This window comes from Gorilla gorilla, chromosome 6 (assembly GCF_029281585.2).
Source record: "Gorilla gorilla gorilla isolate KB3781 chromosome 6, NHGRI_mGorGor1-v2.1_pri, whole genome shotgun sequence".
NCBI lineage: Eukaryota > Metazoa > Chordata > Mammalia > Primates > Hominidae > Gorilla > Gorilla gorilla.
The window spans coordinates 168,782,963-168,810,931 of record NC_073230.2 but is presented as its reverse complement, the minus strand read 5'-3'; the positions used below and the strand labels follow the sequence as shown (position 1 = coordinate 168,810,931).

General features: G+C 43.7%; 1 pseudogene; it reads right to left on the bottom strand.

Moving 5' to 3' along the window:
* The window catches only part of LOC129523822 (NADH dehydrogenase [ubiquinone] 1 alpha subcomplex subunit 8-like), a 129,180-nt pseudogene extending 101,326 nt beyond the window's left edge, over nucleotides 1-27,854 (bottom strand).
* Between the last annotated feature and the right edge of the window lie 115 nt (nucleotides 27,855-27,969).

Sequence of the window (27,969 nt, the reverse complement as noted above, 5' to 3'; positions counted from 1 at the left end):
GGTCCTCTCTCTTCCCATCCAGGATGGCAGGGCTGCCAGGCTGGAACGGTGTGGTGTTTGGGAGAGGGGCCCCCTGTACTGGAAGCAGGGACTGAGTTCCAGTCCCAAATAACAACTTGTGTGGCCTTGGATAGATCCCTTCCACTCTCTGAGCCTCCGTTTCCTCACCCATGAGATGCCTCTCTTACAGGGTCTCTGTGGGGTCTGGGGCAATAATGTGGCATGTATTAGATATTCAGCTAATGCTGTCATGGAAACTGAAGGTCTGAAACAATCCATTGCTTTTACCGAGTTTTAGGGCGCTCTCCCATCTGTTAGTCTGCAACAGCCCTTGAGGTGAGCTTTTTCATGTCAATTTGACAGAAGAAGAGCCCAAGGTCAGAGAGGTGGAGAGAAGGAGGTGGTGGGAGAAGGCTGGGGTTGCTGGGGAGCTCCAGGGAAAAGACTGGGAAGGATGGTGCTTGGGATGGCTCTTTCTCTGCCAGCACACACAGGTGACCCTGCCTCCCTTCCACTTGCTGACAAGAATCTGGCCTTCATCTCAGGCTGGAGCTGGGGAGGTGGGGGGGCCTCCTATATCCCAGGTCCCTCCTCAATAGAAAGAGCCCTGGGCTGGAGGCAGGAGGCCTGTGTTCCAATCCTGACTGGCTGTGTGACCTGGGGGAGGGGCACTGGGGCAAGGGGTCACTTGCTGTGTCTGAGCCCCCTAGATTAGAGGATAAGCCAGATGACCCTAAGGGTACATCCTGCTCGCATGGGCTGGGCTGTGGTTCCTAGTCTAGATCAAGACAAGCTTTTGGGACATTGCAATCCTGGGCTACGGTGACCTGTGAGTTTGCCCAATACCATGGCACAGACCTCTCCCACAGACAGATGGGCCTGGCTTCACGCATGCTCTTGGAGAGACTGGAAATAGAAGTGTCGTTGTTCTCCCAGCTCCACCAGGGCTTGAGTTTCTTCTCCATGATGCTGCAGTGTCTATTTCTCCATCTCTCTCCAGTCCTTGGGAAAGTCACCCCTAGTGAGGGAAAAGGCACCACGTTTGCCACTAGCCTCGGGCCCCTTTCATGCCCATGGTTCCATCTAATCCTCACAACCACTCTGCAAAGTAGACCTTACTTCCTGCATTTCGTGGGTGAGGAAATGAAGGCTCAGAGAATTGGAGTGACTTGCTCAAGGTCACACAGCTAATAAATAAGTGGCCGAGCTGGGAATTGAACCCAGGTCCCTCAGGTCCCAGATGCCAGTAGAAAGACCATTCTTGATTTCTGCTTTACCTAATTGCCTGGTGCCTCTCTCAGTGACAGCTCTGCTACCTGGAACTCCTCTCTCTCCTCTTTCTGGGACCCCAGGTACTGTCCATGGCACTGCTTCCTCCTTATCCAGGCAGGAAAGGTGCTTAGACTCAGAAGTACAGAGGCAAAGAGCCCTTTGAGAGGACCCAGACCAGTCCCACTTGACCAGCTCTGCCTCCAGACAGATGAGGAAACTGAGGCCAGGCTTGAGACCTAGAATTAAAGGTGCAGTCTCCTATCCAACCATGAGGCATGGTGGAAGGTGAATCTCACCCAACAGGATTCTAGGAGGCAGAGGCTCTCAGAAAGAGGGGAATCAGTGGAGAACGCATCAGGGGATGTGTTCTATGGCAGGCAGGTCTGCTGGTCAGGGCTTGAAGTTTTGGAATGGACTGGCAGAGAGGAGAGGGAACAGGCCAGATCTGAGGATGGGGGTTGGGTGGCTTGGCTGAGCTGAAGGGTCAGGCAGCCTTGGCCAGGCTCCCATCTCCAGCCCCAGGGCGAGCGCGTGAGGTGGAGCTGCGACGTTCAAGCAGCTTCCTCCCCTTTGTTGGGAGTGATGTCGCCCATTTCCTGGATGTCCAAGAACCGGCTTCAAACAATAGCGCTGTCAGAAGCCAGGAAGGGGCTGCTGCCCTGCGCCTGGTCCTACCCCATCCCTCCCCACCTCCTGAGACCTGGCCAGGCCATCCTTTATGCTTATCTCTTTGAGTCTGATGCCTCTGCCACCAGCCAGCTGTGTTACTGCGGGCAGGCCACCTAACTTCTCTGGGCCTGAGCTCTCCATCTAAAACTTGGGGAACAGATTCTTACCTAGCAGAGCTGGCACATCGATCAAAGGAGGTAATAACAGTAGTAGGGCTGGTGGCCAACACACCACATGTAGATAACGCACGTGGAAACGCTTGGCACATGGTAGGCTTGAAAAATGTGATTTGACAGTTTTCATGATTCAGAGTCAATTCACCTTTTCCAAATGCCTACTAAGTGTCAAGCATTTCCGCATGCGTTATCTACGTGTGGTAGGTGAAGACTTACGGTTTTGGAATCAGACAAAACTGGGTTTAAATCCCAGTTCTACCACTTACTATATATAGCTGTGTGACCCTCGATAATGAGATAACCTTTCCGAGCATCAGCTTCTTCATCCATAAAACGGGAATAACAGGAACGCCTATTTCATGAAGTCGTCGTGAGAAATATGTGGGCCAATAAATGTAGAACCCTTGGTGCAGTGCTCGGCAAACAGCAAGTACCTAATAAGCGTCAGTAATTATCATTTCCACCATGGCCTTCTACAGGCCCATTTCATATCTTTGCTCACACTGCTCCCCTGCCTCTGAGCCCATCCTCTCTAAAAGTTGTGCAGGCATCCAACTCTGCACAACTTTTAATATTGAGTTCCAGCCACACAGGTAGTCCACAGTGAGGGAGTCAGAAGTCTAGGCTCAATCCTAATTTCACTACTATCTGAACCCTTCCCATCTTTGGGCCTCAGTTTCCCCATCTGTGAAGTAAAGGGAATTTATGGTTCTCTGGGGGTCTCACAATTCCGACGCTCCATGAGTTAGTTCAGTCCTCTGACACCGGACCATTCCTGACACTGGACTTGGCAATGGGTCAGAGCCCTCACCCAGCACGAGAGGGTGACTGCCTGCTCACGTCACCAGCAGGCTGGAATCCTCCCCAAATGTGGAGAGCTGCACAACTGGTTCAAGCTGTGTCCAGGCTTGGAAGCTGGGTGGATGTTTTTGTCAAGAAACACGGCCTTTTCATTAACGCCATTGTCCACCAATTAGCCCAAGGCTGACTCACAGGGAACACCGTGCTGGGGGCCTCCATTCAGACAGCCTGTGGCTGGGGCTTTGTGTTCTGCCAGCGCCTCCCTCTTGCCTGGAAAAGCTCTCTGCCTGTCCACCTTGCCTCAAAACCGCCTGCTGGGGGCACTTGTCAGTCTGAGGGGTCCCATTGGCCGCACACCTAGTTGGTGCAAGGCAATGTATAGTCATCTTGTCACGGAATCTACAAAACCACCCCAGAAGGGCAGCACTGTTGTTATTCTCATTTCTCAAAGGAGAAAAATAAACTTCAGAGAAGTGAAGTGTGTTTCTCAAGTCTGACAGAAGACTCAACTGTCTCATGAGTCACCAGACAGAGTGGCTTTTTGGACCGTAATATGCTTAGAGCTGCATGGCCTGGGCGAGACACTTCACTCTCCATATTCTCTCCTGTCTCTCATCATGCTTCCGTTACCAATCATCCAATTCACCAACTCGAAACCGATAACTAAGAGGGAAGCAAAGAGCCCGGGATTTGCAGCCAAACAGCCATGGGTTATTTATTTATTTATTTAGAAACAGGATCTCGCTGTGCTGCCCAGGTTACAGTGTAGTGGCGTGACCACAGCTCACTGCAGCCTTGAAGTTCTGGGCTCAAGGGATCCTCTCACCTCAGCCTCCCGAGTAGCTGGGACCACAGGCACGTGCTACCATGCCGAGCTAATTTTTTCATTTCTGGAGAGGTGGGGTTTCACCATGTTGCCCAGGCTGGTCTTGAGCTCCTGGGGTCAAGTGACCCTCCCACCTTGGCCTTCCAAAGTGCTGGGATTACAGGTGTGAGCCACCATGCCCGGCCAAGCCGTGGGTTTTAATTCTGCTTCTGCCAGAGATAAAATACACATAGTCCCCGCCTTGAGAAGCTCAAGTCAAGAAAGGGAGGTAAATAGAACAGTAAACAAATAATCGCCATGTAATTTGACATACAAGACAGCTGTACCTCATAGAAATTTCCCATGTCAATAGAGTCACTTTCGTCCTTTTCACGGCTGTTCGGGATCACATTGTGTGGCTCTGTTGCAACTCATTTACTGTTCACTACTAATGAACAGAAGCTTTCTCTCTCTCTCTCTCTCTCTTCGCTTTTTACAAGCAATGCTGAATGAACATCCTTGTACACAGCTTAATGTACTTGAATCAGTGCTTCTGTGGTATGAATGTTTACAGGTCAGGAATGGTACACACATTATATTTTGATAGATGTACCAAATTACCTTCCAAACATAATGTATCAATACAACAATTTATACTCCTCCCTGTAGTGTAGGAGAGTATGCATTTCCCCACTTCTGGGTCAATACTCAATATTATCAACTTTTTACACATTTGCTGAACTAATTAAATGGCATCTTATTATGGTTTTACTTTGCATTATTCTAATTGCGTTGAGGTTAAACATCTTTCACATGTTTATTGGCCATTCTGATGCTCTGTTCTGCAAACTGTCAGTTCATAGCGTTTGTAGATTTTTTTTTTCTGAGACGGAGTCTCACTCTGTCACCCAGGCTGGAGCGCAGTGGTGCAATCTTGGCTCATTGCAACATTTGCCTCCCGGGTTCAAGTGATTCTCCTGCCTTAGCCTCCTGAGTAGCTGGGATTACAGGCGCCCACCACCAAGCCTGGCTAATTTTTGTATTTTTAGTAGAGACAGGGTTTCACCATGTTGCCCAGGCTGGTCTCAAACTCCTGACCTTGTGATCCGCCCACCTCAGCCTCCCAAAGTGCTGGGATTACAGGCGTGAGCCACCGCGCCCAGCTGCCTTTGCAGCTATTTGTATTTGGGTGTTTATCTCCCAACTTTCTGCTTCGGTTCTGTCAAGTTTTTGATCCCACTCCTGCCCTTTAGGCTTCTGATGCTCAGGTCTCCTCCAAGGTCCCAAGCACTGCTCCCCACTCCTGTAGTTTAATCTTCCTGATCCATTCCTCCACACAATAGCACTAGCCACAGTTTCAGCCAGCCTGAATGCAGGAGGGCAGAGAAATTCAGATAGAATTTGGCCCAATCAAAAGGCAGTTCAAGTAGTGGATGATCTCCAAAAGGTTTCTCTTCTAACTTTTAAGATCAAAGCCCTCATAATAATCCTCTAAACAAACTCAGCCTCAAATGGCAACAAAGTTACATGAAACAATTTCTTTTCCTTTCCTTTTTTTTTTTGTTTTTTTTTTTGAGACAGAGTCTCACTCTGTCTCGCCCAGGCTGGAGAGCAGTGGAGTGATCTTCGCTCACTGCAGACTCTGCCTCTTGGGTTCAAGTGATTCTCCTGTCTCAGCCTCTGGGGTAGCTGGGATTACAGGTGTGCACCATCACACCCGGCTAATTTTGTATTTTTAGTAGAGATGGGGTTTCACCACATTGGCCAGGCTAGTCTCAAACTCCTGAACTCAAGTGATCCACCTGCCCTGGCCTCCCAAAGTGCTGGGATTACAGGTGTGAGCCACCGTGCCTAGCCACATGATTTCTAATGAGGGAAGTGGTTGACAAAATCTTAGAATCTCTTCTATATCTTGTCCCTCAAATGTCAGTGTGGGTGATCTATTTAAAACAGAAGCCCAAAATGCTTTTCTCATTTTAATGAAATTCCCGGAATGAATTGCCCAGGTGATTAGGTCTATTTCAAGAAAATATGAAAACTCCACTGTCTCCCCCAGCAAGCTGGCTAATAGAGAAACTATGTTTCATATATTCCTTGACATGGAAAAGAGCTTGGATACCTACTTGGTCCAACTCTTTATTTTACAGCTAAAGAAACTGGCTGAAAGGGGAAAGTGGCTTGCCAAGGCCACATAACAAGGTCACAGACGGAGCCCAGCATAGCAGCCCAGCTTGCTTTTCCTCTTTGCCCGGCTGCCCATCACAGTGATATGGAAGAAAAGATGCTAAAGGACTTTCTGGAAAGTTCTTTGGTATGAATTCACCACTAGGATCCTTGGAAACAACCACAGCAGCCCAAGGGTGCTGTGTGTTCAACAATCAAATAAATAAATAAAGCCTTTAAGTCAAACCACTGTCATATGACATAATACCTTAGTTTTGGAGAGCAAGGGAAAGGAACAGTATTATCATTTTCTTTCTAGCATCAACTCTTCCATCAGAGCAGCAGAATTGATTAAAACAAGGCTTCCAGAAAGGGCATGCCTGCTTAATTTGCATTCAACCCTCAAATTAAAGGAATACTGGCATGCAATTTATATTTCTTGCATGTAATTTATATTTCTTATTACCGCAGCCTAATTTGACCTTTTATGCAACCATCTCCCTTCAGTTCACAGACAGCATTTTTACTGAGACTGTGACACGGATTCCTGGGCTTCTTTTTTTTCCTTTTTGAGAAAACAAAAGCAAAAAGCTTGCAAGTTTCCCATCTTTTCCAATGGCGTTAATCATTAAGGTAAAATCCCGGGCCTCGTTTTGCATAGAAAATGCCCTGGTGTTTATTCTGTATAGAGTGATACACATTGAACGATTAACTAGGCTACTCTCTTTTGCAGAGGTGATGGCTGTGCTGCATTCATTCAACAAGCAGTTATCAGGCACTATGTGTCGGCTGCTGTTACACGAAGGAGAAGATACACCTGCAAAGGAGATGCAGTTCTTGCTCCCAAGGAGTGTTATACAAGGCAGGTCATGCGCAGGGTGCTTCTGAACACGGAGGAAGAGGTGATTCTCTTGCTGGGGGTGGGGATGTTGACAGCCGCTTCACAAAGGAGACAAAATGTGAGCTGAATCTCCAAGAAAGAGATCACCAAGAAGAGGTAGGGGAGACCATCTGAGCAGAGGACACAGCAAGAGGAAAGGCACAGAGTGGGGCTCAACACGGATGGAGTGTGGGGGGACAGTAGTGGGAGATGAAGCTGGAACGCTCTGAGTCACACTGTAAGGAGACTGACTGTCACACTGGGGAGGCTGGACTTTACCCAGCAGACTGCAGAGACACCTATGGCAGGAAACGTCCCCATGAGAATAAAGGTGGAAGTATTATAGATAGGCTGTGACCTGCATTAGGCTCTTCCACACAAAACCACGTTCCAGGCAGACGAGTTTCCTCTCTGTTCCTGAAGCAAAGTGAGCCCTGCCCTGCCTTGGGGTTTTGCTCCTGCCAAAAGGTTTGTTCCTGCAGACTGGGACACTCTTCCATCCACTCTTTCACTGGCTGGCTCCTTTTCACACTCCAGGAGGAAGCTCAAACCGCGCTTGCTCTGAGAGTCCTTCTGTGGCCTGTCTTCTTAAACGTTCCCTCACCCCCTAGCTAGTCACTATTATATTAACCCTGTTTGGTTCCTTCTCAGGATTTATCACAACCTGAAATCATCTTGTTTTTGAATTGCCTGTTTATTGCCTCCACCAATGGAATGGAAGTTCCACGAGGGCAGGGCCCCTGTCTTGTTCACTACCCATGTCTAGAAAGGCAGGCTGCAAAATCAATGTTGATTGAATGAATTAACTACTTAATGTGTTTCCAGAGTTCTAGCTGCAACTACACCCCCTTTTCTCCAACTGAACAAAGTATTTATGAGTATGAATGAGCAAGAGCGATAGTACTTATTACAGTGCCTGTATGTCGAAGCCACACACCACACCAATTTTTATTTTTTCCTTTGGAGACAGATTCTCGCTTTGTCACCCAGGCTGGAGTGCGGTGGCATGATCTCAGCTCAATGCAACCTCCACCTCCCAAGTTTAAATGATTGTCATGCCTCAACCTCCCCAGTAGCTGGGATTACAGGCGCGTACCACTATGCCCAGCTAATTTTTGTATTTTTAGTAGAGACGGGGTTTCGTCATGTTGCCCAGGCTGGTCTCGAACTTCTGACCTCAGGTGATCTGCCTGCCTCAGCCTCCCAAAGTGCTGGGATTACAGGCGTGAGCCACCGCGCCTGACCCCAGACCAATTAAATCCAAATCTCTGGGGGTGAGATCTAGACATCAGTATTTCAGGATCCCCTTGGGTGATTCCAATGTGTATCCAATGCTGAGATTCTAATACTTTTGAAGGACAAGCACACAGACAATCTTCATTTTGTTTCCCAGATCTACCAGTTTTCATACATGAAGCCTGGGACATCTTACTTAGCTACTCCCTAGTCTCTGGAATCTGTCTTATTTTTTAGAAGTAAATAAATTTGCAAATTTCAATATCTTACTTAAATTACTTGTGACACACATCACAAATAATCAGGACACATAAAGGCATCACGACCTCAAACTGAGACTTCCTAAATAGGAGAAGCAGCTTTTTAAAGCACAAGTATGTCATGATCCATTTCAGGGCATAAAAAAATTCCTTTATTATATCCAAAGCATTTCAGCTAGGATTTGATATCTACAAAGATGGCAATTTAACCTCAAAGAGTTACTCGCATTTCTACCTACAAGTAATTTATTGTTTGTGGTTTTACAGCACGTAAAGGATTTGGAAGTCCTCTGGAAAGGTAAACTTCGTGTACAGTTAATCATTTCCTGGATGTTTGTCATATACTGGGCACTAGGATATAGAAATAGAAATAAGATAGAAGTCCAACTCTTGCAGCGCTGAGAACAGGAGAGGTAAGACACAGCCAGGGTCACGACAGGTGTTACTCAAATACAGTCTTATAACAATGCTACCATTTATCAACCCTCTACTATGCATTTTGTGTGTGTAACTCACTATATACTCATAGCCATCCCAGAAGGCAGGTACTATTACTGTCATCTCCTTCCCCTTCTATTTTACAGATGAGGACTATAAGGTACAGAAAGGTTAAGTATCTTCTCTAGGGTCACACAGCCATTAAATGACCAGAGCCTGGATTCAAATCCAGACAGCCCAACTCTAGAGCCCTCATGCCCAACCATCATACTACATTGTGTCATGGGAACAAAGGGGCAGGAAAGACCATTTTTGGCTGTAGGAAGGGGCTACTTCCTGGGAAAGACACCATTCGTGTTTGCCTTTAGAGATGGGTAGACTTTCAAGAGGCAGATATGGGGAAGGACTGTTTCCCGGCAAGGGGATAGCGTTCGTGAAGATCTAAAAATTCTTGATGAATAGCATGTTGTAGAGTATAGGCTACATAAGAAGAAGTAAGATAATGATGGGGAAATGGGCTAGGCTAGGGCCAGGTTATGGAGTGTCAGAATGCCAGTAAGGATTTGGGCTTTAGTTAGCAGCCATTTGTGAGCCCCTGAAGGCTTCTGAGTAGCAGAGGCACGTGGAGCAAACTTGAGGATGGACTGGAGAGGGAGATGGCAATGGGAGACCACTTAGGAAGTCATTTAATAATCCAGGCAAGGGGAACAAAAACAGCCTAGGAAAGTGACAGTGAGATAAAACAGGAAGTAGCAAATGAGAGCGATTACAGAAGAAACTCAACAGGACTTGATGTTGGATTGGAACTTGGAGTAAACGGAAGAGTGAAAGATGCATCTCAGGTTATTTGACACTGGGAGGATGGAGACACCATTAACTCAGATAGGGAAGACAGGAACAGGCTTGGCAGAGGAAAGGAGTCAGATAAATTTCCTTTGGGGATATAAGGAATTCATCTCATTATTCTCAAGCCAAACCACCAGGAAGATTTTCTATTATTTGAAGTCCTGTTCAGGAATCCTTCCCACTAACTGCTTTCCAATTGTTCTGTGACCTTTTACCTACTGAAATTGAGACAGGCACTTGTTGTGACAGACTTAAGAAATTATTATATTTAATTACTTAGACTCTTCTGTCCTAGAAGGCTATGATGTCGTGTAATCCCATCGAGAGTACAGGAAAGCCAAAAGTTAGTTTCTTTGTTCAAGGAATTCAAAGCAAGGTGGGGAGGGGGGAGGCAAGAACTGCTGTCCAACTTGGGCAAAAGTTACATCCTAGAATTGAATTTGAAACCATCAACAGTTCAAGATGCGTTGCTCTGGTTCTAAAGAGGTGAATTAACATTTGGGGAGTGAACAGTGCTAGAAGTTGCAGCAGGTAAATTAGTCATAGATCCTTCTCAGAAAGACGGTATGGTTTATTCCCTCATTACCCGTGTCATCTATGGACCAGTGCCCTTAGCACCAAGAAACAGCTTATTAGAAATCTCAGGACCTACCGCAGACCTACTGAATCAAAATCATTTTATTAGGATCTCCATATACACCCATTTATTTTGAGAGTAGGGGCTTTGGAATCAGATGTATCTGAGTTTAAATCTCAGCTTAGCCACTTACTACTTACTAGCAGGTAGCCTCCTGTACTTTTGCTTCCTCATGTCTAAAATCAGGATGTGGTTCTACACCTTGGCTTCACATCGGAATGGGCCGGGAGTGCTTTCAAAAATTCCAAGCCCAGGCCACACTACACACCAATTACAACAGAATCTTTGCGGGTAGGATCCAAATTTCAGGATTTAAAGGCCTCTCAGGTGATTCCAATGTGCACTCAAAGCTGAGAACCACTCATGGCTTTGAAGAATAGGAGTGTGGCCATTGGAACCAGACAATCTTCACTTGTATCCTGTATCTACCACTTCTTATATATGAGACTGGGGCTTCTTAACCTCTCACTAAACTTTAACTTCCTTCATCTGTGAAATGAATATGACCTGTAGTACCTCGTTCAAAGGACTCTGGGCATTGAAGGAGGTGAAACATGTAAAGCACTTAGCACAGTGCACAATATTATTATTTATGCAAGGCGCAGCTTCCTTTGCAGAAGGAACCTAGGAAGCAACATGTGGGTTGAAGTATCATATAAACACCAATCTGCAGCCATGCTCATACCTTACCCACCAGAGGTGAATTCCAATTACTTGGCCACCAAAAGGTTAGTGGGTTTTGCCTCAGCTATTGAAAAAAATGCAAAAAAAAAGTATTATTTTTCATTAGAGAATCTGAGGCAAAAGTTGGTTGGCAAGTAACTTTTGCAGAACAGGTGGGGGTTCTGCTGGAAGCATCCAAAATGCTTCCGGCTGTGGGGTCAGCACCAGGTGCAGAAGCGGGCATGGCAGATCACACAGTGCTTTTTCTTTGAACTGTCCTAGCACGTCAGGCAACAGACCCTGCACCTCATCTGCCTGGTGCCTCACAGCAATCTCCCCACTTAGAAAATCTACAATGAGCTGGAAGGGCCTTCACAAAGACTCTTGTCCAACTGCTTTGCTTTTTAGAGTGCTGCAAAGAGGTAACCAAGGCCCAGGGAGCTGAGAAGACTTATGCAGGGTCACAGGCAATTTAAAGCCATAACCAGAAGGCATAAAATGACCCAGTCAGATGTGGAGGAAACAGCCTAGTAGTGAAAAAGGAATTGAATGAAAGGGGAAAAAAGACGTAATAGTGCTTTGAACCAAAGAGCTTTATGAACACTTGTGGCTTTAACCTGCCCAGGAGGTAGATAAGCATGTGCCCTTTAGTTTGTCCTCAAACTCAACCTCTCACAAGAGGTTAAGGAACACACCCAAGGTTGGAATTGACACTCAGACCTCCAGACTTCCTGGCTTTGGAGCTGGAAGCTCAGCCTCCACCTCCCTTGTCTATCAGGAAAAACATCTGGGTTATAATGCTTGAGGATGGGATATCAAGGGGAAGTGGTGGAAGTTTTTGAGCAAGACTGCATGAGACCCTGCTAGGGGCCCCTCCCATTCCCTGAGTCACGCCTCAAAGAAGTTTCTGCACTTCTATCCTGGAGGCTCCCCTTGTATGACCTTTAGAGAAATCTATTTGCCTAAGACGTTGGATGGAAGGAAAGAGAGCTGAGACTTCAAAATGTGTGAACACAGACACACCCCAAGGAGCTGCCTAAAGTAACAAAGCCTTTCCTTCACATGGCCACTTCTGCCTGTTCTAACAGGGATCCCCAGCCACGTGAGCGAGTGCCTAAAGCAAAGCAAGAGGAACAGGCAGGACCACAAGAAGAAAAAGCAAGGGGAAGTCATCTTTAAAGGCCAAAAGGTCACATAAAACATAATAAAATACAACCGTTTCCTTTAAAAATTTTAATGGACAGGAAATGGTATAGAATAACTGCCAAGTCACATAAATTAACTTTTTTGTTAATGTTTGTGATCCCGGAAAGAACACACTATCAGTCGATGCAAACTGCATGGGCGTTTTCATCAGTCATTGTCTGGGCACATGACTGAGTGTGGGCCACGGACCCATCTTTACTTGGTCCAGAAATAAAAGCGGCTGCCATGTGTGGCAGGCTGCAGATCTCCCTCGATCTCAGGGCTGGGATCCGGTCTTGGTCTTGAGTGATAGGGATTCTCCGGTAAAGGTCGATCTGTTTTCACTGTGGTGACCTGGGAAGGGTGAAGAGGGCAAAAGCAAAGTTGAAAGCTAGGGTGGAGGAATCTGTAACCATCAACGCGCCTCCTGGTGTCTCCTCATTGCTCCCGCTGCTACAACTGCTCCCCGACTTAAATTCCCAGCAAATCACATTCAGACTTATTTAATCGTTGAACAAACACTCAGGAAAGCCTACTTTATGTCATTCCCTGTGGTAGAAACTAGGGATACAGAAGGGAACAAGATACTGTCCTCAAGGGGATCACAGTCTAGTGAGGGAGAAAGCCAGGAGTAACAACCAAGATTTCCAAATTACCCTGATGCCTAATGGCAATGATGGAGACAGGAACTGCCTCTATAGGAGCAAGGACTGTACACATCTAACCCATCCTGAAGGCTGGGGGTCTGGAATATTTTTAAGGAGGTAAGACTTAGCTTAAAGTCTGAGCAGGAGCCAGTCAGAAAGGCAAGGGAGGAAAAGACATTCCAAATAAAGAGTACATATGAAGATAGGCAGTCATGTCTTCAGAATGGCTGAATCAAAGGCTGCATGAAGAATGGAGGGAGATGAAGCATCTCACCAAGAACTTATTGCTAGAAATGATGCTGAGCACATGATTCCATCCCATTTTCACTCTTATGAGGTCATTCTGCAGGGGCTCATTGAGGCCACCTAGCTAATAGTGGAAGAAATCGTACCCAAAGCCAGATATGCCTGCTCCAAAGCTTGTGCTTCTTAATACCACACTACAGTGGTGGACAGGCCACATGATAAAGGGTATTAAATGATATGCAAAGGTGTTTGCGTTTTAACCTGACGGTTAACAGGTGCCACTGAAGCACGGCAGTAACTAAATCCCATCTCTGTAGGCTGGGAAGTGTGAAAGCTAAACTGGAGAGAGGCAAGACCCATACTGGGGAGCTGAGCCAATAAGCCAGGAGAGTGGTGAAGTACTAAACTGCAACAGGGAGAGAGATAATTTACACTCACAGCATCCCCCAATGGTCACAAAAATCTCAACTGGAAAGCCAGCAGAAACTGCTGTCATTTTCAAGATAAAGAAATAGGCCCAGAGAAGTAAGAAGACATAAGGCCACAGCTGTCAGCAGTCTTCTGATTATTCCTCTACTGGTCTGAACTCTTAAGTCACCTCATGTAAAATGACCAGATTCATCTTCCTAGATGTATAAATTCAGAAACCTTTTATTGGGAACAGAGCTTTTGTGTATACAATCACACAATTATTATTATAACCACCTTATGAGGCATTATTATCTCTAGTGCACAGATGAAGACCAGGGAGGTTGGCATGCCTAAGATAAGATACACACTAATGTCAGAGCTAAAGCTGGAACCTAAGTCTTCAAGTCTACTAGTTTTGTTTGTTTGCTTTTGAAAGTTATCCCACCGCCCTGTCATAAGTACAGATGGTTCCTAATGATCCACTAGTGGTTCCCTGGTATTTGCAGCTCCTTTAAGGAATTAAAGACATTTATGAAACTGGCTGGGCACAGTGGCTCATGCCTGTAATCCCCGCACTCTGGGAGGCTGAGGCAGGTGGATCACTTAAGGTCAGAGTTCAAGACCAGCCCAGGCAACATGGTGAAACCCCATCTCTACTAAAAATACAAAATTTAGCTGGCCATGGTGGCGGGTGCCTGTAATCCCAGCTACTCAAGAGGCTGAGGCAGAATTGCTTGAACCCGGAAGGCAGAGGTTGCAGTGAGCAGAGATCGTGGCACTATACTCCAGCCTGGGTGACAGAGTGAGACTCCACTTCAAAAAGAAAAACAAAAAAAAATGTTGCCCAGGCTAGTCCTGAACTCGTGAGCTCAAGCGATCCTCCTGCCTCAGCCTCCCAAAGTGCTAGAATTGCAGGTGTGAGCCATGGCACCTGATTGAGAAATACACTTTTGAAAAGAGTTAAGAGAATTTTTTTTTATCTCACAGAGTTTTAAAAAATGTTAATACAAAGATTCAAGAATAAATATGCTTTCTTACTAGCATGACTTGTTATTTCTTCTTTCATAAGTCAGAAATGAGAAAAGGTAGTTTTATTTGTTACATGTATAAGTTCTACCACTTTCCAACCTAGAATTATCAACTATTTAAAATAATATGTTCAGTACATCAGAAAGTATCTGAAAATAATCAAGCCAGATATAAAAGACAAAAAAATTGCTACATTATTACTTATGACACCAAGCTTATAATCCAACCATTCACAGATGCTATACACAAAGAGAAGGGAACTAGACCGGGTATGGTGACCTGTAATCCCATCACACTGGGAGGCTAAGGTGGGAGGACTGCTTGAGCTCAGGATCTCAAGACCAGACTGGGTAATATAGCAAAATCCTGTCTCTACTAAAATACAAAAATTAGTTGGGCATGGTGGCCTGCACCTGTAGTCCCAGCTACTTGGGAGGCTGAGGTGGGAGAATCACCTGTGCCCAGGAAGTCAAGGCTGCAGTGAGCTGTGATTGCACCACTGCATTCCAGCCTAGGAGAGAGAGTGAGACCTGAGTTTTTTCCTCCATGCCTTGCTACCTGTGCTGCCCCACGGGGAACGGAGGGAGCTGAGGCTGAAGAAGCAGGGATGGGTCAGATCATAAAGGGCCTGCATGCCATGTTATGGAGAAGATGCTTTATCTCACCAGCAATGCAGAGTCCCCGTACAGTTTTTAAAAACACAGTGACGTAAGATTTGTTTTCCACACAGATCACTCTTCTTGTGGAGGTGTAATTTAATCCTCAATTCTTCAATTTCATCTAAAGCCCACATTGATCCACCCTCCTCTCCCAGAAATTCATGTACCCCAGGTTAAGAACTCCTGTCCAAGAATAAGATAACAGCAGCAGGAACAATGAGAGGATTAAAAAAAAAAAATTCAAGAAGATGCTAATCTAAAGGAAGTGATGACTGCATGGAATCAGTAGGGAATGAAGAATTCAGGTTTCCAGCTCTGATGTTTCAACAGACGGTGGTGTCACAACTAAGATAGGAAATATAGGAGAAAGAGAAACACTTTTAAAACTACAAGAATGTAGTTTTTAAAAAAAAATCTTAGATATGTTCTGAAAAATGTGGCATAAGCCTGATCCTATTTCCCCAGTGAATTCCACAATAACCTCCACAATGTTTTCAACTGACAGCGTTTCACTAATACTTTATCTTTCTCTACTCCCTTCTGTTCTTTAATTAGCTAATTAACTAAAAACAAATCTGCACATGCTAGAAGGCCTAAAGAATTTTTTTTTTTTTTTTTTTTGAGACGGAGTCTCGCTCTGTTGCCCAGGTTGGAGTGGAGGTAGTGGCACAATCTCCATTCACTGCAAGCTCCACCTCCCAGGTTCACACCATTCTCCTGCCTCAGCCTCCCAAGTAGCTGGGACTACAGGCGCCCACCACCACGCCCGGCTAATTTTTTGTATTTTTAGTAGAGACGGGGTTTTACCATGTTAGCTAGGATGGTCTTGATTTCCTGACCTCATGATTTGCCCGCCTCGGCCTCCCAAAGTGATGGGATTACAGGCGTGAGCCACCACGCCCGGCCAGAAATATTTCTATTTTTAAAAATTCCTTTCTGGATTGTGTATAATCACTGCCTAATATGTTTGGTAAATCTGGTAAGTTCTTACATCATATCTGTATTTACAGAGACCATTTGCTGACCACCTCCTGCCTTTATCCCACCCGAGTCAGAGAGCGAGACCTCCAGCAGAAGCCTTCTTACCTTTGACAGTTCTCCCAGGTCAGGCCGCACCCAGCCCAGTTTGTCCAGCACACACTCGTCAAACTTTGCCTGCTGTTTGCGACAGTGACGAAATAACTGCTGGCCAGTATAATCAATGCAAGTCCAATATTCTGTAAAAGGCTCTGCACAGTGACGTTTTATCTGCCTGGAAAAGAAAGCTGGGTTAGGGGCATCTCTTTGCAAAACAATGAAAAACAGAAAAGTGAGAAAAAAATAGGTACAGATCTCAAATACATAGCCTTGCTTTTTGAAAGGTATGTGAGTACATATTCTTACCTCACTTACAAGACAACTTCAGGATCCTCAATTTGAGAACAAGTTAGTAAACAAAAAAGATTTCTGAGGTAGAAAACCTAATTTCTTTATATAGTAAGAAGAAAAGAGTGTAGCCTAATGCACGCCTATTTTACTCAGAGAGGAACTCCTTACTTGGGGCCTATTTATTCTTTTCTTTAGATCCAATTCCTCTAAGGGTATCAGCTTAGCAAATTTAGAAGAGAAGGAGGCATAATTAAATCATGGACATGCTGATAGAAGTCAAACGCGACAGACAACGGCAAAGGAAGAGACAGAATTATAAAAAGCAAATACACAAACTAACAAGCAGAAGATCCTGGGATCATTCAGTATAAAGACAAACTGTACTCCACTCCTCAAAAGCTCAAGGTCCTCATTTTATTTACGCATTGAACAAAAATAGATATTAATCCTTGCTATCAAGAACAAAGTTATATTATATTTGGTATTCTCTGTTAAGAAGCAGGCTAGCATATAATTCATTCTGTGGCCATCAAAAATGGCTAGAGAAAACTTAACTTCTGTGTATAAAAAGAATAAGTTTCAGTTTTTTGCAAAATCCTCCTTATCTTATCATTCAACCCTGCTAGTATGCATGTTCAAGCAAGAATAAAATACCATCATTTTATGTAAAAGCCATACTTGAGGCAGTGAAATTCAGAACACCTCTTTCTCCCCATGAAATAATAATTTTATTATTTAAGTGCTTACCTGTCATACTCCAGAAATCTAGCTACACTCTCACATGAATCTTGTTTAACATGGATCAGGAAGGAAGGATCTCAGAGATGGCTTAAGGAAGTATACAGTGAAAAATCTGCTTTCCACCCTGCCCAATAAGCCACTCAGTTGCTCTCCTAGAGGTCCACCAATGTCACCAGCTTCTTAGGTTTCCCTTCCGGCTATACTAAGCATAACCTGCACCCACATAACTTCTACTCAAGAATCACTTTGGTAGAAAGCAACCATTTCCAATGGGAGTTTTATATTCCTCCAAAATGCAGCAGCAGCAGACGGGCTGCAAGCCACTACTCTAGTAGCACGGATCCCTGTTCTGGACCCTGTTACCCATACCTAACAATTATCTACTAATGCCTAAAACCAGCAACTTCAGCAGTGAGAAATTCCTCTACGGAGGCAGTTAGGCACCTTGGGAATTTGTGAAATCCAAACATTCCACGCTTAAAATGTACTACCACTGGGCCATGGAAAAAATGCTTTGCAAAAGTTCTCTTAGAAAATAAAAATTGTTTAGGCTGGATGCTGTGGCTCATGCCTGTAATCCCAGCACCTTGGGAGGCCAAGGTGGGCGGATCACTTGAGGCCAGGAGTTCAAGACCAGCCTGGCCAACATGGCGAAACCCCATCTCTACTAAAAATACAAAAATTAGCCAGGCAGGTGGCACACACCCGTAATCCCAGCTACTCAGGTGGCTGAGGCACAAGAATCGCTTGAACCCAGGAGGCAGAGGTTGCAGTGAACAAAGATCACGCCACAGCACTACAGCCTGGGTGACAGAGTGAGACTCTGTCTCAAAAAAAAAAAAGAAAAATTGTTTAAATAAACACACACACACACTCAATCTCGCTGGCAATCAAATCAATGCAAATTGAAACATTTGCACCTCCCAAATACTGCAAATTAAATATTTGCACCTCCCAAATATTTAAATACTATGCATACCAGAATCCAGCGCTGAGGACAGCATAAATTGATCCAACATTTAAAAAACAAAAGCATTTGCTGGGCACGGTGGCTCACGCTTGTAATCCCAGCACTTTGGGAGGCCAAGGCAGGTGGATCACGAGATCAGGAGATTGAGACCATGGTGAAACCCCGTCTCTACTAAAAATACAAAAAATTAGCCGGGCGTGGTACTGGGCGCCTATAGTCCCAGCTACTCGGGAGGGTGAGGCAGGAGAATGGCGTGAACCCGGGAGGCGGAGCTTGCAGTAAGCCAAGATCGTGCTACTGCACTCCAGCCTGGGCGACAGAGCGACACCCCATCTCAAAAAAAAAAAAAAAAGCAATACAGTTCAAGAGCCATAATGATGTTCAAAGCCCTTTATAGAGTAAACTCACTGTTAGGAAATTTATGCCAAGGAATTATTAACTGATGAAAATGATCTATACACAAAGGTAATCACTGCAGATTTATCCAAAATAATCAAAAACTGAAATCAACAATGATGTTCAATAACAGGAATTGGTCAGGTACGTTATGGTTGGTTTATCCACTGATGGAATAATATATAACCATTAAGAATGATGATCATGGCCAGGTGCGGTGGCTCACACCTGCAATCCCAGCACTTTGGGAGGCCAAGGAGAGCGGATCACTTGAGGTCAGGAGTTCAAGACCAGCCTGGCCAGCATTCTGAAACCCCATCTCTACCAAAAATGCAAAAAAATTAGCCAGGCGTAGTGGCGCAGGCCTGTAGACCCAGCTATTCAGGAGGCTGAGACATGTGACTCGCTTGAAGCCAGGAGGCAGAGGTTGCAGTGAGCCAAGATCACACCATTGCACTCCAGCCTGGGCAACAGAGTGAGACTCCGTCTCAAAAAAAAAAAAAAAAGATGATCATGAAGACTATATAGCAACTTTGAAGAATGTTTCCAATAATATCAAGTGAAAAATGAATTTCTCAATGTATACATACTATGATTATAACCACAAAAATATCTTTGCATAGGGACAGAGACAGCAGAAGCAAGAAAGGAGGAAAGCAGCTACTGTGCTAAGGTATCTATTTTTTTTCTCTAACTTCATTGTAGTGGACATTGGTGGTTTCTGCCTTGTCAGCAGTCATTCCCCATTCTTCTGTAACATCCTTCTAATTTTCCTTTGGGAACAACCCCTCCCTGTCTCTCAGCAATGTGGTTTGGATGAAGCTAAGTCCACTCCCCATCTCAGGCCTGACCAATTAGAGCTTTTTATCTCCTGAAGCACAAGTGATGCAATGATATGTATACAAAGTCCGCCAGCCAGGACAATTAGACTCAGTCCAGGAGCTTCTGCTCACTTCTGGATAAAGGGCACACTTTGTCTAGGTTTGCTAAGCAAGTATCAACAGAACAGCAACTCGAGTGGCTGGTGGCCATTTTTGGTACAGCAAGGTGAGAGTCTTTCTGAAATGAGGTCAACAGAGAAAACCAGAACTAAGAGACTGTGAAAAGAGGAGAGGCAAAAAGACATCAAGTAGTTGTGAAATTATTTAAGCCCTTGAATCCAGCCCTGCCTGATGCCAGGCCTATTTCTGGACTTCAGAGTTACAAGAGCCAATTTCCTTTGAGTTGACTTTCTCTCCTTTTAAATAGAGTGCTAATATGCTTGTTAAAACATTTTCCTACAATTACACAGTTTAGTTTTTTTTTACTTCAGTATCAAGCACAATGACCTACCTAAAACCTAACTCCGAATACAGTTTTCTTTCCATCATACCTGTGTTCTGTAGTAATGACAACAACCTAGTGAATGCCTGCTTAAAAAGGACTGTGATGGGTTGTTTTACGTGCCTTTTCAAATTTTTCACAGCAAAAAGACTTTCCCCTTGCTGTAGCAAAAATGGTCACCAGTCACTTGCTTAGCAAACCTAGATAGGTATTATTTTACAATTTGGAAACTGAGATTCATGGAGATAAAAGAACTTGCCAGATAATAAAAACAAAACCAAAAATAATTATCATCCTTTGAATGTTTTACCTTGGTCTGATTTCAAAGCCTATGTACTTCCTAATAAAATCCAGATTATTAGCTGGCTGTTCACTTATTCATTTAAACCTTTATGCTTCAACCAAGTAGGCACTGATACCAAAGATTTTTACCTAAAGAAGTCCAAAGCACACTTGTTGACCAGTTTGCCTTCCTCTAAACACCGCCTCGGATCTTTCTCTTCCCAGCGGCAGAGCATAAACTCCTTGTTGGGCTTATCACATTGAGCTCCATAGTGATGGCCGCAGCTTTAAGCACAGCAGAACTAATTTTCACCTAGGAAAGGAAAGATAGGACAAAGGCCACAGACTGTGAACCAGAATACCACTTTCTCAGCTTTACCTCATGCGGGTCAGAATAGAGAACACAAAAGTAGCACTGTTCTGACTTTACCAAGAAAATTAAACACTGTCATAATAATAATTTTTTTTTTTTTTTTTTTGAGACAGGGTTTCACTCCCATCCCCCAGGCTGGAGTGCAGTGGCGCGATCTCGGCTTACTGCAACTTCGGCCTCCCAGGCTCAAGTGATTCTGCTGCCTCAGCCTCCCAAGTAGCTGGGATTACAGGCATAAGCCACCTCGCCCAGCGATTCTTTAAAATCTATGGTGATTTAGAGAACACGAAGCTCTTTCACATATATTATTTTCTTCACTTTTACAATAGTCTCATGAAGAGATTAATATTCCCATTTTAGAGCAGAAGAAATGGCACCCCTAATAGAATCTTTATTTATGGTAGAGAGAAAAGGGGTGTAGAGAAGGATGAAGTCTTCTGGGATGCAGGGAGAGGAACCAACTCTGGAGAGCCTTGCTGAGTTTCTGCTGCTGGAATAAAATTAATAGATATATAAGGCTGGGCACAGTGGCTCATACAGGTAATCCCAGCACTTTGGGAGGCCAAAGCAGGCAGATCACTTGAGGCCAGGAGCTCAAGAACAGCCTGGCCAACATGGTGAAAGCTTGTCTCTAGTAAAGATACTAGAGATGTATCTGGGCGTGGTGGTGCACACCTGTAATCCCAGCTACTAGGGAGGTTGAGGCATAAGAATTGCTTGAACCCAGGAGGCAGAGGTTGCAGTGAGCCAAGATCACGCTACTGCACTCCAGCCGGGGTGACAGAGCAAGACTCTGTCTCAAAAAAAAAAAAAAAATTAAATTAAATTAAATTAAATTAAAGGATAAATAAAACTCCCAGAGGACTACGGAGTCACAGAAGATGAGGCTGGAAGAGATCACAAAGAGCATCTAGTCCATCTAGTCCATCTAGTAATAACTAATAATAAAGTACTAAAATCTACAAATTTTTTAAAAATCAGAGCGTATCCAAGGTTGCCATCCCTTTATGCCCACCAATTTCGCTCAATAGTATTTTAGTGATATTTTCTTGAGAAGATACACAGTGTAGATATAGCCAGCTCAGAGAGAACTGCAAACTGTCCAGGGCCTACAAACAGCTGCTTAAGCAAGAGACCTGTGGTCCCTTTTCTGTACTACCTTTTCTTATACCAATACCACAATGTTTTAATTACTGTCACTGAAGATAACATTTTGTTATCTGGGAGAACCATCCTCCTCATTCTTCCTTTTCAAAACTTTTTTGGCTATTCTTTCAGATGAACACCTTCCCCCAATAATTTGCATTCAAATTGTATTAAATTTAGTTATATGTTAAATTAGGGAACAATGGGCACTTTTTATAATACTGGGTGCCTGCTCAAACTTCACATCCTCAGAGAGCCTCTCTAATCATCTTATATAAGCTATTATCAGTGGTCACTCATGTGGTCTGGTCTTAGCATTCATGTGCTAAGTCTGATCAATTCTAGACATACTTGTTCTTTCCTCTCTGTAAGCACAGTTTCTGTATTAAGCACCAATTACACTGGGGTCATTAACATCTTTCTCAATAATTTTAAGAGCCCCTGAGTGGTCTGTGTGTGACTAGAACATAAGCTCCCAGAGGGAAGGGATTTTGTTTTCAACAGAGATCCACTACTGTAAAGATATCAATTCTCCCTATATTAAGCTATGGTAATTAAATATAATGTTGACTACGGTACACACCAAGCACCCAAAATAGTGTCTAGCACAAGTAGCTGTTGAGCACCCACTCTTTGCTAGAAAATGGGGATACAATAATTAGAAAACAGATATGAATACATCAATCACACCTTCTCATCCACAACACAGTATTTCTCTCCATTTATTCATAGTCAAGTCATTCTTGTCCTTTGGTTAAAACTAGTTTCCTTCATTATAGGGACCTTGAACATTTCTTGTTTATTCCTCCGTATTTTAGCACTTTTGATACTATCTAAATAGGATAGTTTTTCTATTAGACTTTCAAACTGTTTACTGCTTGCTTGTATACTGTATTTTCTCTCCAGCCATCTTACTGAACTCTTGTTAGTTCTGACACAAAACTCAAGAAGATTAACAGAAAAACTGCCATTTACAAATAAAAACTGTCTCTTTCCCTTCTGCTACTTTATTTTTTTCTTCTTATTCTCATTTCCTATTTTATCGCTTTAACCAACCCCTTCAGGACAATACAGATGAAGACCAATGACAGCAGACAACCTTCCCTTTTTCTAAAATTAAAAGCAAGTTTGGTATAATATTTGCTGTTGGTATCTGGAATATAGTTGTTTGGATATTCCTTGTTAAGAAAGCTTCTTTCTAATTCTAATTAGTTTTGCTTTACTGTTGTTTTCTATACCAGAAAAGACTAAAATTTTTAGGCTTTGTTTTCATTAATTTATAAATGTAACATAGAGCATTAACAGATTTTGTAAAACTGATCCAATGTATTTCTAGAATAAAATCTAGTCTGTCACAGTGTATTATGCTTTAATACACTACTGAATTTGATTTGTAAAATTAAAAATTGTTGTGTGAGAACAGTCTGTAATTTTATTTTATTATTTTTTTGAGACCGAGTTTCGCTCTTGTCCAGGCTGGAGGGCAGTGGCGCAATCTCGGCTCACCGCAACCTCCACCTCCCGGGTTCAAGTGATTCTCCTGCCTCAGCCTTCCTGAGTAGCTGGGATTACAGGCATGCACCACCACATCCGGCTAATTTTGTATTTTTGGTAGAGACGGGGTTCCTCCATGTTGGTCAGGCTGGTCTCAAACTCCCGACCTCAGATGATTCTCCCACCTCAGCCTCCCAAAGTGCTGGGATTATAGGCGTGGGCCACCAAGCCCAGCTGTAATTTTATTTTTTATGCACTTTATGCAGCTAGGTTATTAATAAAAGGCAAGGAAAGATGACAAGAGTAATTAATCTATACACTATAGAAAGGAGAATAAAGTTATGACTATGTCTATTAATAGTGCAACTGTTACAATTATCAAAGATAAAGTTATGACATAAGTGAAATCTGCCATGATGACTCTAATAAATTTATGTTTAAAATCTGTAAAGTTTTTGTATTAAAGTTTTTGAAAATAAAAGAATTTATTTAGGTAAACTGGCACACATTTGCTTGTTTTATTACCTATAAACAGCTAGGAGAATAAAAACTAACACTCAAACTTTTCTAAAAGCTTAATATATTTTAATAATTAAGTTAGTTATATTTACTTGTCATATGCCTTAAAAGAGCTTTAACTGGCTGATTCAATTATTCAAAGGCCCAAAACTATACGGCCCAAAAAGCCTGACACATTATTTATTTCCCTACAAATGTGGAAATCTTATCAAAATGAAGGTATACACATGTTGCTGAGCACATAAAACACCATCCCTGTCACAGGAAAATAAAGGAAGACATTGAGTCTGTTTCATAATTAATGAAAAAGAGGGATGTGCTAGAGACAACACAGTGAGTCAGTGGCAACCCCAGAACTAGAACACAGAGACTGTGACCTCCAACCAGGCTTCTTCCCATTATATCACCATCACTGAGGTGGATGAGCCTGAGATGTCACCATATCCCCTCACCTGCTTCTTCACTGAGACTGATGAATTCCAACAGAAACAACATCCTTTCACAGCTGTTTACCATGAATATCGTCTCAAATTCATTCAGATCTCTTTGTCTCAAACAACACAGAATTTCAACATCCTTCTCATTTATTCTCACAACAGCCTCACTGCACAGCAGGGCTACACAGTCTGCAGGTGTGGAAACTGAGACAAAGTCACCATCTAGAGCCAATCAACCTTCTAGTCCTGTCCTTGTCTCCTTAAACTACGTCTGTACCTCTTTTTGTAGTACTTTATTTATACCATGCCTTGAGTTTTCCTAAATTTATGTAAAACAGAGAATAGTACCTAATAGAACTGTTATGAAGATTAAATGAGTTAATATATATAAAAATAATAAGAACAGTGCCTATCACATCGAAAGCACACCATAAATATTAGCTATTTTTATTTTTACTCAAAATTATCAAATGTGTCCAAGGACTTTCCAGTCCAAAGCTTCTGACTGCTTTTTCAATGGGGATGTGTCATAACTCCTAAGCCAATGAGGTCCAAAATGTATTTAACTCGCTCTCCAAACGGGCTCCTTTTTCTGGCTTCACCAGTACTATTGCCACGCTGCAAATCTGACTTTGATTCTTCAACCTTCCCTACCTCCAATATCTAATCCATTGCTAAGTCTGATCAATTCTAGATATACTTGTTCTTTGCTCTCTGTAAGCACAGTCTCTGTAAGCACCAATTACACTGGGATCATTAACATCTTTCTCAATAATTTTCAGAGCCACTGAGACCAGTCTCCCTGCTTTTCTTTTTCTTTCTTCAATCCATTCTTCACACAGCTGCTACCATGATCTCCCTAAATGACAATTCTTATTTTACTCTGCTGTTATATTAGCAACCAAACTCTCATTCAGCCTTAACAGCAGAATAAAGCCTAAACTTCTTAACGGGTACCGAAAGGCTTCTGGACCCAAACTATCTTTCCACCCTTCTCACCCACAACATTTCAAAAAGGGACTGACTATTTACTGTTCTCTCAAAACACTGAACTCCTTTTTGACTCTCTGCATTTTCCTATCTCCTTACTTTTGCTCGGACCCTACCCTCACTTAGAGGGAGGGGTCTTCTCTTCATCTCCGCCCATAAATGCCATTCTTCATATGCCATTTAGTCATGTCTTACATTATGCCCAAAAAGTGCTTTCTCTATTCCCTTTATAGTTTCAGAGAATTTTATAGCTGGGATCACCTCATCTTACAAATAACCGTGTCTGCAAATGCTAAAATCAAGTAATCAAGGTGACCGGCAGGTAGGCCTAGAATTTAGATACAACTTCAAATCTTTTCCTAAACCACATCTTCCCCCTTTCATAGTATTTAATCACACCTTGTCTTGTATTTTAGTTATTTATGTAATTATTCGTATGTTCATTCAATTGTGTGAAGAGTAAAGGCAAATGTATTTCAGATACATCAGTTGTATGAAGTAGAACTTCAGATGTTTGTTGAACCTAATAAAAATTGCAACAAGAAATACAGCAACTCAAGATTAACCCAGCTACATGGGGTGGGGGCAGGGGGGTGGTTCACCGGGGGGAACAAAAGATTGGGGGCCACATGGCAGCTCCCCTCTGCCACCTCAGAGTAAATGTCACTTTAATATAATAAAGTCCCTGAACATAGCTAATAATTTCTTCCTCTGAGGAAAATAACAGTTGCCACTCTCACAGGCATCTAAGATTAAATGAAGCATTGCAGGTAGAAGACTTAACATATGGCCAGGCGCGGTGGCTCACGCCTGTAATCCCAGCACTTTGGGAGGCCGAGGCAGGCAGATTACGAGGTCAGGAGATCGAAACCATCCTGGCTAACACGGTGAAACCCCGTCTCTACTAAAAATACAAAATATTAGCCGGGTGTGGTGATGAGCGCCTGTAGTCGCAGCTACTCGGGAGGCTGAGGCAGCAGAATCGCTTGAACCCGGGAGGTGGAGGTTGCAGTGGGCCAATATCGCGCCACTGCACTCCAGCCTGGACGACAGAGCGAGACTCTCAAAAACAACAAAACAAACAAACAAAATACTTAACATGGTGCCTGGTATATCATTGCTGGTACATCATTTCTAGTCTTGGCCTTCCTCTCCTTTAATACAGCCTGTTCTACTATCCAGCCCGGCCATGACACTCCTCTGCCTTAAAACCTTCCACCTCTTCCCACCACCTCCCTTACTGGATCAAGTCCAAACTGTTTGGTCTGGCCTTGTAGAAGCTGCTTCCAAGTCCTATCTCAGCCCAAGTTGCCTCTCCAGGCTCAGCACCTGCTGCTTCCTACCACCACCACTAAGGTCACATCAAACTGTACTTGGCTCCCTAAACACACAAGTTCTGCTAGGCCGTCTCATTCTTGTGAGTTTTCACCCATAATATAGTGGAAAAGCACTGGTTTTAAAATCAGACCTGGGTTCACTTCCAGCTCTATTACTTACGAGCTCCGTGACCTTGGGCAAATCATTTCTACTCTCGGGGACTAATTCCTTATTTATAACGTTACGACCAATTGTGTGTGTGTGTGTGTATATATATATATGACCAATTGTGTGTGTATATATATATACATATGGTGTATATATATATACATATGGTGTATATATATATATATGGTGTATATATATATGGTGTATATATATATGGTGTGTATATATATATATGGTGTATATATATATATGGTGTATATATATATATATGGTGTGTATATATATATATGGTGTATATATATATGGTGTGTATATGTATATATATGGTGTGTATATATATATATGGTGTGTATATATATATATATATATATATATATATATATATCCTACCTTATAGTGTTGCTGGGAGGATTCAATGAATTAATGCATGGAAAGTAATTAGCATCCTGCCTGGTATCTAGAAAGGACTTGATCATGTTAGCTATAATTAGTAGGGTATGTTTCTACTTCACTTCTCACAGCACTAACTTCATTGTAGTGTGACTGCCTCTTTATGTGTCTGTCTCCCTACTGGATTGTAAAGTCCATGAAAGCACGAAGTACATCTCTTCCAGCGTTACGTGCACACGTTAATTACTCAAATGATATCTCTTGAATAAACGAATGCTTTAAATGGGTCCTGTTACCAAACACCTTCCCAAGGCTGTGAGTAGATGCACGCTCCAATATTGTCTCATTTTCCCGCGGCTTCGTCATCCCACTCTATGCACTCGGCACCGGTGATACCACTTTAAGGTAGGTGACCGTCCCCCTCGACTGTGAGCCCCTAGGGTTGTATACTCACCTCGCATGCAAGTTTGAGGATTAAGCGACATAAGCTAAGGAAAATGACTGGTTGGTGCTTAATAAAATGTATCACTATTATTCACGGAAGGAGAAACAGGTCGCTGTGGAGGGCGAAAGGGGGAGGATTCTAGAGCCACTGCAGGATGCGACAGGGTGGGGTAGAGAGGGGAGGCGACTCCCAAAGCTGCGGAGGGGACCTCCGGGGGTCGACCTGTATATGCGTTGGAGGACTGGGGAGGGGGGCCCGGGTCCCAGGATCCGCAGAGCCCAAGCGGGGCTAGGCCCAGGCCCGAGAAGCCGCAGCCCCATGTCTCCCTTGCCTGTCCTCCGGATAGCCTCACCTCATCTACTTTCAGCTCCTCTAGAGCGGGCAGCTCCACTATCCCCGGCATGACGGCTGCAGCCCCGACCCCGAAGAGAAGCCCTCAGCCGCGTCGCCCCCGTCTCCTCGAACTCCCCTTTCGACCGCCGAGTGCCACACGGCGCCTGCGCAAGCGCATCCGGCAACACGCAGGCGTATCGCCCTGCCCAACCAGGAGCGAGGGAGCGTGCGCAATACCGAGAACTCTTCGGCCT